The sequence below is a fragment of the Carcharodon carcharias genome, chromosome 8 (genome assembly GCF_017639515.1).
Source record: "Carcharodon carcharias isolate sCarCar2 chromosome 8, sCarCar2.pri, whole genome shotgun sequence".
Taxonomy (NCBI): domain Eukaryota; kingdom Metazoa; phylum Chordata; class Chondrichthyes; order Lamniformes; family Lamnidae; genus Carcharodon; species Carcharodon carcharias.
The window spans coordinates 675215-690469 of NC_054474.1; the positions used below are offsets into that span (position 1 = coordinate 675215).

Genomic DNA, 15255 nt, shown 5'->3' on the forward strand with positions numbered 1-15255 from the left:
AGCACCTTGAGCATAGCAAAACAACCCAAGGCACTTCACAGCAGAGTTATCAAATCACGTAAGGAAATATTAAGACAGGTGACAAAAAGCTTGGTTAAACAGGTGGATTTTAGGGGCACCTGTCCCAGCTCCATTCTAGTGCTGTTAATCTTAAAAAGAGGAGAGATGTAGAGAGGTGGAGAGGTTTAGAAAGGTAATTCCAGAGCTTAGGGTCTTCATGACAGAAGACATAATCACCAACGATTGTGTGATGAAAACTGGGGAAGTACAAGCGCTGGAATTGGAGGAATGCAGATTCTTGGAGGAGTGTTACAGAGATATGGAGGGGGTGAGGCCATGGAAGGATTTGTGAATGGGCCAGTACTACAAGTGCGATAAACTAATAACTAACAATTGATTATCTGCAGATTGTATGTCCAGTATATTTCAGGAATTATGGCAACAGGACTCATGGGTCAACCTGGAAGAAGCTAGTGTTCCAAATAGAGCAGAAAACAAAGAAAAGAAGGAAGTTGAGAATTGTTGCTTGGTAGTATAGACCCTGAATATTGCTTCAAAAAAAAGAGAGATGCTGTTGAAGCTTTTCACCTTGTACTTATCAGGACAAATGCAAGAATGCCATATTTCAAAGGGAGCAACAATTTATACTGCATAAGAAAAAGTGTTGATTAGTTGGCAAGTTGACTCTGATAGGTCAAAGTGTTGCCATGGTGCATGCAGGAGGGAGCTACTGTCCCCTATGCTTTTGATCAATCAAAAATGGCACAATTTCTGGACATGTTCCTTTTACCTGCAGAGAACAGGGCCCTGTCTATGCATATATGCAACTTCTGGCAAGCATAAGTGAGCCACATTGTGAGCACAACTGATAGTCTTAAATTGGTTAGTGTAATTCTTAGCACACTCAGGACTGTTCAGCAACTGTTGTCCAATTGTGGAATCACATCTGATGTTAGACATTATGTTCTGAGTTTTGCAAGCTCAGGATGGTTGAATACGGTCAGTACTCTGCCTATTGCAATCAGCCAAAGGGATGCGATGCTTGATATGATCCACCAGTTCTTGGGACGTATGACTCATGTACCTGACATCACACTGGCACTGAAATTCAGGTGAAATATATATCCTTTTGTGGTAGGTAATCTGAGGTGTACTAGGTTCTTTTCAGGACCAAAAGTGGAAGCCTTAGGCCCATTCATGAGTTTGTGCAATATACAGTGAGCAATGATCTGATCAGGGTGGCCATTATCCCACAAGATGTATTTGATGCCCCTATTTCAGCATCAAGCTTGCACGGTGAACAAATGGATTGGGCCCTACTTATGAGGTTGCCAATATAATCAATCTCATAGCGTGTGGAACAGTAGGAATCCCTAAGCATACATTGAGCAGTGAAGGTAGGCTTGCAGTTGACAGGAGTAGAGAACTCATTAGCAGATTCCTTAACTGGCACGTCACGGAAAGGGAGCTGATAGACTGCTCCACTTCCAAAGCAAATTTGCATGCAAGATTGCTTTAAAGTGTGTAAGTAAATTCTTTCATCCAGCTGTAGATTCAAATATATCAAACATGCCATCTACATATTGAAAATATGCGAGGGGTAGGAAGTCAGGGATCATTCCAGGGATCAGGCCAGTGAGTCTCACGTCAGTGGTAGGGAAACTATGGGAGAAAATTCTGAAGGAGAGAATCTATCTCCACTTGGAGAGGCAAGGTTTGATCAGGGATAGTCAGCATGGCTTTGTCAGAGGGAGGTCATGCCTAACAAATTTGATTGAATGTTTTGAGGGGGTGACCAGGTGTGTAGATGAGGGGAGTGCAGTTGATGTAGTTTATATGGATTTCAGCAAAGTCTTTAACAAGGTCCCACATCAGACTCTTATAAAGAAGGCAAATGCACATGGGATACAGGGTAATTTGATAAGGTGGATTCAAAATTGGCTTAGTTGTAGAAGACAGAGGGTGATGACAGAAGGATGCTTTAGTGACTGGAAGCCAGTGTCCAGTGGTGTACCACAGGGATCTGTGCTGGGTCCCCTATTATTTGTCATTTATATAAACAACATAGATGACTACGTGGGGGGGTAGGATTAGTAAGTTTGCGGATGACACAAAGATTGGCTGGGTGGTTAATAGTGAGGTTGAGTGTCTTGGGCTACAGGAAGATATAGATGGGATGGTCAAATGGGCAGATAAGTGGCAGATAGAATTTAACCCTGAAAAGTGTGAGGTGATACACTTTGGAAGGAGTAATTTGACAAGGAAGTATTCAATGAATGGCATGACACTAGGAAGTTCTGAGGAACAAAGGGACCTTGGCACGTGTTCATAGATCTCTGAAAGTGGAAGGGCATGTTAGTAGGGTAGTGAAAAAGGCATATGGGACAATTGCCTTTCTCAATCGAGGCATAGATTACAAAAGTAGGGAGGTCATGTTGGAGTTGTGTAGAACCTTGGTGAGGCCACAGCTGGAGTACTGTGTGCAGTTCTGGTTGCCACATTATAGGAAGATTGTGATTGCACTGGAGGGGGTACAGAGGAGATTCACCAGGACTGGAATGAAACATTTAAGTTATGAAGAGAGGTTGGATAGACTTGGGTTGTTTTCGTTGAAGCAGAGAAGACTGAGGGGCGACCTGATCGAGGTGTACAAGATTATGAGGGGCATGGACAGGGTGGATAGGGAGCAGCTGTTCCCCTTAGTTGAAGGGTCAGTCACAAGGGGACATAAGTTCAAGGTGAGGGGCAGGGGATTTAGGGGGAATGTGAGGAAAAACTTTTTTACCCAGAGGGTGGTGACGATCTGGAATGCGCTGCCTGGGAGGGTGGTGGAGGTGGGTTGCCTCACATCCTTTAAAAAGTACCTGGATGAGCACTTGGCACATCATAACATTCAAGGCTATGGGCCAAGTGCTGGTAAATGGGATTAGGTAGGTAGGTCAGGTGTTTCTCACGTGTCGGTGCAGACTCGATGGGCCGAAGAGCATTTTCAGCACTGTGATTCTGTGATTCCTTTGAAAACGTGTTTCTTATGGGAACCAATAAAAATGTTAACAATAGCTGTGTCTAGGGAGGATCCCATGACAACACCATCTATTTGGGCCCAAGACACACAAAAGTAATGTCTTTTTTTAAAATTTGTTTATGAGATGTGGGTGTCACTGGCTGGGCCAGAATTTATTACTCATTCCTAATTGCCTTTGTTTAGAGGGCATTTAAGAGTCAACCACATTGCTATGGGCCTGGAGTCACATGTAGGCCAGACCAGGTAAGGACAGCAGACTTCCTTCCCTAAAGTACATTCGTGAACCAGGTGGATTTTTACAACATTTGACATTAGCTTCATGGTCATCATTAGACTTTTAATTCCAGATTTTTACTGATTTCAAATTCCACCATGTGCTGTGGTATGAGTTGATCCCAGGTCCCCAAAGCATTACCCTGGGTCTCTAGAATACCAGTCCAGTGAAAATACCAACACGCCACCACCTCCCCTTATGCCCTAATTCTGTGATTCTGCACAACATGAATTAGCCAAATAGTTGAGCGAGATGCTACAATCAGTCCTGAGCAATCAGTTTCTGTGTACGCCGTGAAGGATTCATTCACCTTCGTGACTACTATATACAATGTGCATATTGTGCTCAGAATTACACTCACAATCAATTTAACACTATCAGTTGGGTTCACAATGTAGCCCATTTATGTTTGCTAGAAGCTATATATATTCATACATAGGACCCTGTCCTCTGCAGGCAAAAGGAACATGTCCAAGCATTGTCTCTTCTTTAAATAAACAAAAGCATGAGTGACAATTGCTCCCCAGTGACAATTGCCCCCATGGCAATATCTCAACCAATCAGAGCTGACCTACAAACTAACCAAAACCCCTTTTCTCATGTCCAGGGGGAGAGGGTGACATCTTGTCACTGGACTAGTAATTGAGAGACCCAGGCCAATGTTCTGGGGACATGGTATCAATTCCCACCATGGCAGCTGGTGGAATTTGAATTCAATTAGTAAACGTGGAATATAAAGTTAGTCTCAGTAATGGTGACCAACTACCATCAATTTCCATTAAAACCAACCTGGTTCACTAATGTCCTTTAGGGAAGGAAATCTGCCATCCTTTTCTGGTCCGGCCTATATGTGACTCCAGACCCACAGCAATGTGGTTAACTCTTAACTGCCCTCTGAAATGACCTAGCAAGATCAGTTCAAGGGCAATTAGGGATGGGCAACAAATGTTAGCCTTGCCAGTGACAAGAGAAGAAAGGACAAGTTGCAGCATAAAATGTTGCTCCCTTTGAAATTTGTCATTCTTCTGAACCGTTCCTGATGACTTCAAGACAAAAAGCGCTGAGAGCAATTCTCTTTTTTCAGCAAAGTTGAGAATGTGCGTCCATCAACTTTCCAGATTTAATTTGAATTAATATTCTCCTTTGACCCTATGCAAATCATTTAATATTTGATGTACCTCAGTGGGGATTCTCTTGCAAACCATCTCTGCCCTGAATATTGACCTGCTTTCTGCTGACTGACTATCTCTCAGATCATTGCAATCGGATACCAAATGACATTAGAATTGCCCTGCACTCACTGCGACCCCAGTTCTGTTTTAGTTTGAATTATAACATACAAGGAGAGTATTGTTTTGTGATTGCCCCTCTACATATGCTCTGAAAGAGTGTATTAATCATTTTCTCTAATAGCTTCTCACAAATGAATGTTTCTTTTAGAGAAAAAAAATCACTGAAATTTCAATGTGCCTCTTTCCATCCATTCCTGCCTGCAATTAAAAATAGGGTCACAATGCCAAAGGAGGTCAAATGTGAACTCCTTCTCTTCATTCCATTTCCAAAGCAACAGATTCCGTGACATTTCTCATGCATCACAAGTATTTCATTAAAAACTGGAGGTTTTTGTGTGGGCTGAAAGCCCCTGTTTATTTTAGTAGAAACAGGATTAATCAAAGGTGTTTTTAAAAATAGTAGCAATCCAAATATTTGCAGCTTTTTGTTAATTTGATTGGGAACAAAAGCTGAACGTGCTATTAGATTTCCAGCTATCATCTGGAACTGTGAAATACTTAAGAAATGCTTCCAGGCCTCCCAATGTGCTCTTCATGATGTGAAACAAGAATCTCAATGTAAAAGTGCCTACAACAGAGCACATTTTCTAATTCACAACGCTTTTGGAATGATTGTAAAATGTTATAAATTTGTTTGATGAGAATGCAGATTAATATTGCTTGGCTTGAAGCACAGAAGGACCCAGATGTTACAGATCCTTGTCATCTCATATGGCTTTGCTATTTCCATTGTGTCAGCCACACTTAAGGCCATCTCTGATCACTTCCGTATAGCACTCTCCAACCATACCATTTTCCCCTTCCCAACCCTACCTCTTTCTGTATCTGCCGCTGGATCTGGTAGAAAACTGGATTTGCCATCCACACCAGATCTGACTGGACAATGAAAAACCTCATCGGATCCTGCTCGGACTACTACAACCACCCATATTCAAACATCACCCTAGAATGCAAAGATAATCCACGGCTTCTTTTCCCTATTACTAACTGTATTCTTAAAGTGTTCTCCCTTGTCTCTTCCACCCTCATCTCCAATAAATACAAAGAGCTCATGGATTTCTTTGTCACAAAGATCGGGATCATCCAATCAGCTACCTCTGCCACTTTCCACCCTTCCACTGGCCCACCGGGTCAAACTTGCTCTACCTTTCCCCCCTCTCCTAGCCCTGAACTCTTATCTTTCTCCATCTTCTCTCCTCTCACCCCTCATGCCTTCTCTGAGCTCATCTTTTCCATGAAATCCACTTCCTGCTCCCTCAGTCCCATTCCCACTAAACTGCTGATCACCCAACTTCCCATGTTAGCTGACATTATAAATGGTTTTCTCTCTTCAGCTGTTGCCCCTCTCTCTTTAAATCTGTCATCATCACCCCTCTCCTCAAAAATAAATCTTGACCCCAACGTCTTTGCAAACAACTGCCCCAACTCTAATATAAAAACAAAAAAACTGCGGATGCTGGAAATCCAAAACAAAAACAGAATTACCTGGAAAAACTCAGCAGGTCTGGCAGCATCGGCGGAGAAGAAAAGAGTTGACGTTTCGAGTCCTCATGACCCTTCGACAGAACTCTAACCTGCCTTTCCTCTCCATAGGCCTCAAATGTGTTGCTGCCTCCAAAATCTCTGCCCATATTTCCAGGAATCCCATGTATGAATCCCTCCAATCAGATTCCTGTCCCCCCACAGTAAAGAAACAGGTCTTACCAAAGTCAGAAATGACATCCTTTGTGACTGTGACAAAGTTAAACTTTCCTTCCTTGCTCCTCTCGACCTATTTGCAACCTTTGACATAGTTGACCACACCATCCTCCTCCAATGCCTCTCCATTGTTGTCCAGCTGGTTGGGATGACTCTCATCTGGTTCCATTCTTATCTAATAGTAGCCAGAGAATCATTTGTAATGGCTTTTCTTCCTACTCAAGCACCATTGCCTCTGGTGTCCCCTAAGGATCAATCCTTGGACTCTTCTGATTTCTCATCCACGTGCTGCCCGTCAGCGACATCATCTGAAGGCACCGTGTTAGCGATCACATAGGCGCTCATGACACCCAGCTCTACCTCACCATCATTTCTCTCATCCCTCCACTGTTGCTAAATCATCAAACTGCTTATTCAACATCCAGCACTGGATAAACAGAAAATTCCTCCATAACATCCTCCAGACTTAAATCCTTTAAATATCTGCATTCTTATAATTCTGGCCTTTTGAGCTTCTCTAATTTTAATTGCTACATAATTCGGAGGCCCTGCCTTCAGCTGCCTGGGCCTTAAGTTCTGGAATTCCCTCCCTAAACCTCTCTGCTTTTCTACCTCTCTTTGCCTAACATGTTTCTTAAGTCTTACCTCTTTGGCCAAGCTTTTAGTCATCTGCCCTATTATCTCCTTATGTGATTTAGCGTTAAATTCTGTTTGATTGTGATTCTCTGAAGTTGAACATTTTACTGTTTTATAAATTCAAGTTGTCAATGTTGTTGTTGATCACAGTGACGGCAGCACATCACCCAGTGCAGTTCATGGAAATTATTTATGGTTAAAAACAAAAAAACTGCGGATGCTGGATATCCAAAACAAAAACAGAATTACCTGGAAAAACTCAGCAGGTCTGGCAGCATCGGCAGAGAAGAGAAGAGTTGACGTTTCGAGTCCTCATGACCCTTCAACAGAACTGCAAGTTCTGTTCTGTTCCTAGTTCTGTTGAAGGATCACGAGGACTCGAAACGTCAACTCTTTTCTTCTCCGCCGATGCTGCCAGACCTGCTGAGTTTTTCCAGGTAATTCTGTTTTTGTTTTAAATTATTTATGGTGTTGTTTTCATACAAATTCTTATCTTGGTTTATTTGGTATTATGGTGTCAATGTCTGAAAAGTGACACATCAAATCCCATGCAGCAAATGAGCTATAGAAAATATGCACTTGCATCAATATTCGTATATTATCACTTCAAATTACTGTCACTGCCACCCACACCAGGGTAACTCACATAACCACCACTAGTTTAGCCTAACGTCATGTGACTCAAATACACAACCCAGGTTTAAAAGGGTAAACAATATTTTACTGTTGAATGTTTTTTCCACTAAGCAGCTAAACATGAAGCACATGAGTGAAATCTTACTGATAACATTGTTAAGGATGCATGCTTGCACATGTGAACATTGCTCGAAACTCCCAGCATTTCATTGTTAAACAGGCTTGAAACAGAAGGGAGGAGGCTCTGACATGACCCAACTGCTTCACTATTCAGTTACAGCTACAAGATCAAGTGACATTCAGCCAAATCTTCTCGTCATTGACTCAAAAATACTCTATACGTTCCAGAGAAATGAATAGGAATTTGTCACCCAGAAGAAGGGTGAAATCCACTTGCCTTTGGTGACACAATGAACTCAAAATAATAATGAAAAGACCAGGGGAAGCCAAAACTATTCCCCTCAGATCATAGTCAACCCCCAGTCTCCCCCTTCCATTTATCTGAATTCATTTGAAGTTGCTGGTTTCCAAACAGCAAGAACAATAGCATTAATAAAAACAAAAAAACTGCAGATGCTGGATATCCAAAACAAAAACATAATTACCTGGAAAAACTCAGCAGGTCTGGCGGCATCGGCGGAAAAGAAAAGAGTTGACGCTTCGAGTCCTCATGACCCTTCGACAGAACTGCAAGTTCTGTTTTGTTCCTAGTTCTGTCGAAGGGTCATGAGGACTCGAAACGTCAACTCTTTTCTTCTCCGCTGATGCTGCCAGACCTGCTGAGTTTTTCCAGAACAATAGCATTGCCTTGTATACATTTTGCAACTTTCCAAATACCTTAGTGTCACATGCTAACATTGAGAGTCATAAACAACTTTCACTTCTCATTCCTTATGGGTACTGACCAGCCTTAACACATCTTCAGACAGCCCTTATTGCTGTTTCATTTCATCAAATTGAAAATTGGAATTTGAGAGGAATTCTGCACCAAGATATAGTGAAAAATATGTTTTTCTGAAAAATTAAGTGAAGTAGTTCAGTCTCAAGAACTAAATAATTCTAAGCACCAAGAAGACATTTTTCTTTCCTGTTTCAACTTTTCTTGCCTGCTCTCTTAAAGCCAACAGCTCTTGTTGTGATGTTGGCTGCCTACAAATATCCCATCCAAGTGGTCATTAATGGTGTTTGAGCCAAGACAGTGAGGTGGTGATATTAATCTTTGATGTAGGTGCAAGGGGAGCTGTAACAGGCCAGTCCCCATTATACACCCCACATGAATTAACTTTCTAGTGATCATGCAGGATGTGTACAAATCCATCACTCATTTTGTGCTCTTGCCAACTTTGAATTTCACTCTGGTGTCAGCAAAATGTACCATCATGGACTACATGAACATAAGAACATAGGAAAAAGCAGCAGCATTAGGCCATTCAGCCCCTTGAGCCTGCTCCACCAATCAACTACATCGTGGTTGATCGTCTACTTCAACAGCATCTTCCTGCACTATCCCCATTTTCTTTCATATTTTTAATATCTAGAAATCTATTGATCTCAGTCTTGAACATAGTCAACAACTGAGCCTCCACAGCCCTATGGGGTAAAGAATTCCAAAAATTCACCACCTCTGAGTGAAGATTTTCCTTCTCATCTCAATCCAAAATGACCTGCCCCTTATTCTGAGAATGTGTCCCCTGTTTCTAGATCCCCCCCTTCCCCCAGTCAGGGGAAACATCCTATCCAGAAACATCCTATCAAGCCCTGTAAGAATTTTGTATGTTTCAATCAGATCACCACTCATTCTTCGAAACTCTAGACAATACAAGACCAGTTTTGTCAATCTCTCCTCATAGGAAAACTCCACCATCTCAGGAATCAGTCAGGTGAATCTTTGTTGCACATCCTCTATGGCAAGGATATCTTTCCTGAGATCATAAAGTCATGGAGGTCTACAGCACAGGCCCTTCGGCCCATCAAGTCTGTGCCAGTCAAACAAGTACCTAACTATTCTAATCCCATTTTCCAGCACTAGGCCCATAGCCTTGTACGCCATGGCATTGCAAGGGCACATCCAGATACTTCGTCAATGTTATGAGGGTTTCTGCCTCTACCACCCTTTCAGGCAGTGAGTTCCAGATTCCCACCACGCTCTGAGTGAAAAAATTCTTCCTCACATCCTCGCTAACCTCCTGCCCCTTACCTTAAATCTATGCCCCCTGGTTGGGAAAGTTCCTTCCTCTCTACCCTATCTATGCTCCTCATAATTTTATACACCACAGTCATGTCCCCCCTCAATCTCCATTGCTCCAGGGAAAATAACTCCAGTCTATCTAATCTCTCCTCATAACTAAAACTCTCCAGCCCAGGCAACATCCTGGTAAATCTCCTCTGCACTGTCTCTAGTGCAATCACATCCTTCCTATAATGTGGATTCCAGAACTGCATGCAATACTCTAGCTGTGGATTAACCAGAGTTTTATACAGTTCCAGCATAACCTCCCTGCTCTTATATTCTATGTCTCGACTAATAAAGGCAATTATCCCATATGCCTTCTTAACCGTCTTATTTACCTGTCCTGCTACCTTAAGGGACCGGTGGACATGCACACCAAGGTCCCTCTGATCCTCGGTACTTCCCAGGGTCCTACATTCATCGTGCAAAATAAGATCAGATATGGTTTGGCCAGAGTGGACTGGGAGCAGCTACTTTTAGCTAAATCTGCGTCAGAGCAGTGGAACTCATTCAAGGAGGAAATAGGTCCTTGATTAATCCCTGCCTCTCCAAGTGTAGATTAATTCTGTCCCTCAGAATTACTTCCAATAATTTCCCCACCAGTGAGGTTAGACTGACTAGCCTGTAGTTCCCTGGTTTATCCCTTCCTCCCTTCTTGAATAACGATACCACATTGGCTGTCCTCCAGTCCTCTGGCACCTCTCCTGTGGCCAGAGAGGTATTGAAAATTATTGCCAGCGCCCCTGCTATCTCCTCCTTTGCCTCACTCAACAGCCTGGGATACATTTCATCCGGGCCTGGAGATTTATCTACTTTTAAACCTGCCAGACCACTTAGAGCCTCCTCCCTTTCTAAGATAATTTCTTTAATTACATCACAGTCCTTCTGCCTGGAACTCCCTCCCTAACAGCACTGTGGGTGTACCTACACTACATGAACTGCAGCGGTTCAAGAAGGTAGCTCACTGCCACCTTCTCAAGGGCAATTAGGAATAGGTAATGAATGCTGGCCCAGCCAGCGACGCCTCATCCTGTAATTAAATTTTAAAAGTATAGGGTTCATGTAGCTGTGTACTGTCAGCGCACGGTCTCAAAACACAGAGTTTAAACTTACATGCGGTATAATTAGCAACATCAGCCTATAATTGGTCAATACCAACATCAGATAAGTGCTAATCAAGATCTATCAACTGCTAATAACTCCCCATATGCCTCAAAATTCAATTGATCACTTTCAACTCTGTTTGGCATTTCTCTTTTCCCAACTTTAAATAAACTACAGCAACTGCCACCAGAAAGTGCTTAAAAATTTGATAAAATGCAACAGGGTGTTCACTTTTGTTCAGACAATTACAGGAGCTGAACAGGATTTAGTCAACAGCTTTTTTTTTGTCCCTATTTCTTTTTTTTCTTAAATCCAGACAGTTCGTCATGAGCCCAATGTGAGGGCGAAATATTATCTGAGAATGGTTCCTCTTTCACTCAATGTTTGAGGCTGGATTCATCTGTATTCTGTCAGGGCTTGAATTACAGGGTTTGTACAAATCCACGGCAAATCTAACTAGAACATTAAATTTTTTTCTCTGTGTTTGCTAATGCCTATGTCGATACATGTTTCACACATGGGCATCTGCAGTAGCCTTCACTTGTTACTCTGCATTTTGGTCCTCAGTTGCAATGGCATGTCCTGTATTTCCTAAAACTCTGTAAAGGCTGACGCACAAGACAAAAGGGGAACAACAGAAGACTGGCTGTAGGCTTGTGGCTGCTTCTCAAAACAAATGAATCTCATATTTTTTTTAAAGTCCTGCCAGGTTCGTACACAAACATTAAAATTCACAAATCTGTTCCTGCTTTACCTCGCTCCTCTCCTGAAGCTGCTGACCCAGTTTGGGCTGCATCTCAACAACAACTTGCATTTATATAGCACTTTTAACAGTAAAACATCTTGAAGGGTTGGAAGGCTGGAGAAGACCATAAGACATAGGGAGAAGTAGGCCATTTGGCCCATCGAGTCTGCTCCACCATTCAATGAGATCATGGCTGATCTGATAAGCCTCAACTCCACTTTCCTGCCTTTTACCCATAACCCTTGATTCCCTTACTGATTAAAACCTGACTATCTCAGCCTTGAATATACTTAACAACCCAGTTTCTACAGTCTTCTGCTGTAAAGAATTCCACAGATTGACTATCCTCTGAGAGAAAAAAATCCTCCTCATCTCTGTCTTAAATGGGCGACCCCTTACTCTGAAAGTATGCCCTCTGGTCCTACACTCTCCCACAAGGAGAAACAACCTCTCAGCATCTAACCCTGTCAAGCTCCCAGTCCTCATAAGAAAATCCCTTCATACCTGGGTTCAACCTAGTGAACCTTCTCTGGACTGCCTCCAAAGCCAGTATACCTTTTCTTAGATAAGAGGTCCAAAAACTGTTCACAGTACATTAGGTGTGGTCTAACTAGTGTCTTTTATAGTTTTAGCAACACTTCCCTATTTTTATACTTCAATCCCTTTGAAATAGAGGCCAACATTCCACTTGCCTTCCCTATTACCTGCTGAACTTGAATGCTAGCCTTTCATGACTCATGCACAAGGACTCCCAAATCCCTCTATGCTGCAACTTTCTCCAGCCTTTCTCCATTTAAATAATATTCAGCTCCTCTATTCTTCCTGCCAAAGTGCATAACCTCACATTTTGCTACATTATATTCCATCTGCCAAGTTTTTGTCCACTCATTTAACCTGTCTATATCCCTCTGTACTCTCCTTGTGTCATCCTCACCACTTGACTTCCCACCTATTTTTGTGCATCCGCAAACTTGGCGATAGTACATTCATTTCCCTCATCCAAGGCATTAATATATATTGTAAATAATTGTGCTCCCAGCACTGCTCTGTGGTTACTAGTTACTCTCCACTAGTTACAGGTTGCCATCCTGAAAATGCCCCCCTTATCCCAACTCTCTGTCTTCTATTACTTAGCCAATCCTCTATCCATACTAATATATCACCCCCAACACCATGGGCTCTTATCTTTTTAAGTAGCCTTATGTGCGGTACCTTATTGAATGCCTTTTGGAAATCCAAATATATTACATGTACTGATTCCCCTTTATCCATCCTGCTTGTTACCTCCTAAGAATTCTAATAAATTTGTTAAGCATGATTTCCCCTTCATGTAGCCATGCTGACTCTGTTTGCTTATACTATGTATTTCTAAATGCTCTGTTATTACATCCTTTGTAATAGACTCTAACATTTTCCCAACGACATGTTAAGCTAACTGGTCTATAGTTACCTGTTTTTTGTCTCCCTCCCTTTTGAATAAGGGTGTTACATTGGCAGTTTTATAATCGTCTGGGTTTTTTCCAGCATCTAACAATATCTCCTGCACTGCCTGAGGTTAACTAATGCAATGCAGTCCAGAGATCAAAACTGGATCCTTCTCAGTCTTTGAGCCTTAAACTGTACCAGAGTGTACCTTTAGTCAGTGCACCATCCAGCAACCTACATGCACGCTATGTGCTACTCTCATCGTCAAAGTGATTCTCTGACCAGTGAAGAGGAACACGCTCCTCCAAATAGCCAGTTCCTGGTTTTAGCCGAATCACAGGTGAAGATTCCAAGCAAAGAAAGGAGACTGGGTGGGGAAGAGTGACCAAGGGCAGTTCACTCTCCACGCTCCTTGAGTGATTGGTTACAGAATAACACTGGGATTAACCTGAAAACAGCACCGCCACGGTCACCCGGCTGAGAATCTGAACTGTCCATGTCCAGCCGCAGCACCGTAAGAACATTAACACCATGACAAACCCGTCAAACACAAATCGAGAACAAAATCAATGTCTTGTATCTGAAACTCAATATCACCTGAAGTGCGGGGGCTGGCGGACAAGCCGATCCTCTCAGTGGACAAAACGCTGAAGGTAGCAGCGAGAGACTTGAATCTATAACTTTCCAATCAATGTCCTTTAGTCAGAGCAGCAACAGGGCGAGAGTGAAATGTCACAATTAATTACTCAGACTGTAATGGAGTAAAGTTCAAATCAATAATTGATTTTTAAAGATCAGTAAATCGCCCTGATATCCTCCTCCGGTTCCTCCTCCCAGTCGCTTCTCAAACACGGAACGACCATTAAAGACGGAAAGAATCGTTGCAGTTAGTCAGAAATTGCGGAACCGTTTCCTGCTATAGTTCCGGGATCTGGGGCTGGAATATCCTTAACTTGCTCTCTCTCTCTCTCTGTTCCGGGACACTCTGACTGTCTCTGTACTTCTCCAGTTGCTGCTGTTTTAATTATCAAAGCAGCAGTGCAGCTCCGGCAGGAGAGTCTCACATCAGCATTCCGGGAGGAGGAGCATTGACCGACTGGGCAGGACACGCCTCACCCTGCAGGAGCCGAGCAAACCTCAACCCCACCCTCCCGTCCATCTCAGAGCAGCAGCATTCTTTCCTCTGTTCTTTATTGCTCTTTAAGCAATGGACAAACCAGTGGATATTCATGACCTTTGCATAACTAAAAGTTGGTCAGCTGTGGCTCAGTCTTCTAATAAGGAGCAAGAGTAGGCCATTCAGCCCCTCGAGCCTGCTCCGCCATTTAATAAGGTCATGGCTGATCTGATAGTAACCTCAAGTCTGCATCCCACCAACCCCCGATAACCCATCACCCTCTTGCTTATCAAGAATCTCTGCCTTAGAAATATTAAAAGACTCTGCTTCCACCACCTTTTCAGGATCAGAGTTCCAAAGAGTCACGACCCTCTGAGGGAAAGAATGTCTGCTCATCTCCATTTTAAATGGGCGACCCCTTATTTTTAAAGTGACCCCTAGTTCTAGATTCTCCCACAAGAGGAAACATCCTCTCCACATCCACCCTGTCGAGACCCCTCAGGATCTTATATGTTTCAATCAAGTTGCCTCTTACTCTTCTAAACTCCAGTGGATACAAGCCTAGTCTGTCCAACCTTCCCTGATAAGACAACCCCAATTCCAGGTATTAGTCTGGTAAATAGAGCCATAGAGGTCTACAGCACAGAAAAAGGCCCTTTGGCCCATCAAGTCTGCACCGGTCAACAAGTACCTAACTATTCTAATCCCATTTTCCAGCACTAGGCCCATAACCTCGTATGCCATGGCATCACAAGTGCACATCCAAATGCTTCTGAAATGTTATGAGGGTTTCTGCCTCTACCACCCTTTCAGGCAGTGAGTTCCAGATTCCCACCACCCTCTGGGTGAAAAAATTCTTCCTTACATCCCCTCTAAACCTCCTGCCCCTTACCTTAAATCCATGTCCTATGGTTATTCATCCCTTCACTAAAGGGAAAAGTTCCTTCCTATCTATCCTATCTATGCCCCTCATAATTTTATACACCTCAATCATGTCCCCCCTCAATCTCCTCTGCTCCAGGGAAAATAACCCCAGTCTGTCCAATCTCTCCTCATAACGAAAACTCTCCAGC

The 15255-nt window shown here is 42.8% G+C and overlaps 1 protein-coding gene across 4 annotated transcripts in view; it reads right to left on the bottom strand.

Annotated features, from left to right (window-relative positions):
• Window positions 1–14088, bottom strand: part of arap3 (ArfGAP with RhoGAP domain, ankyrin repeat and PH domain 3) — a 491562-nt gene extending 477474 nt beyond the window's left edge. For 3 of the 4 annotated variants that reach the window (XM_041193181.1, XM_041193177.1, XM_041193179.1), the window contains exon 1: window positions 13663–14087. The gene's annotated coding sequence lies outside the window, so the exon portion shown is untranslated. Of the gene's footprint in view, window positions 1–13662 lie in introns of all 4 variants that reach the window. The other variant, XM_041193182.1, reaches the window with a different exon arrangement.
• Between the last annotated feature and the right edge of the window lie 1167 nt (window positions 14089–15255).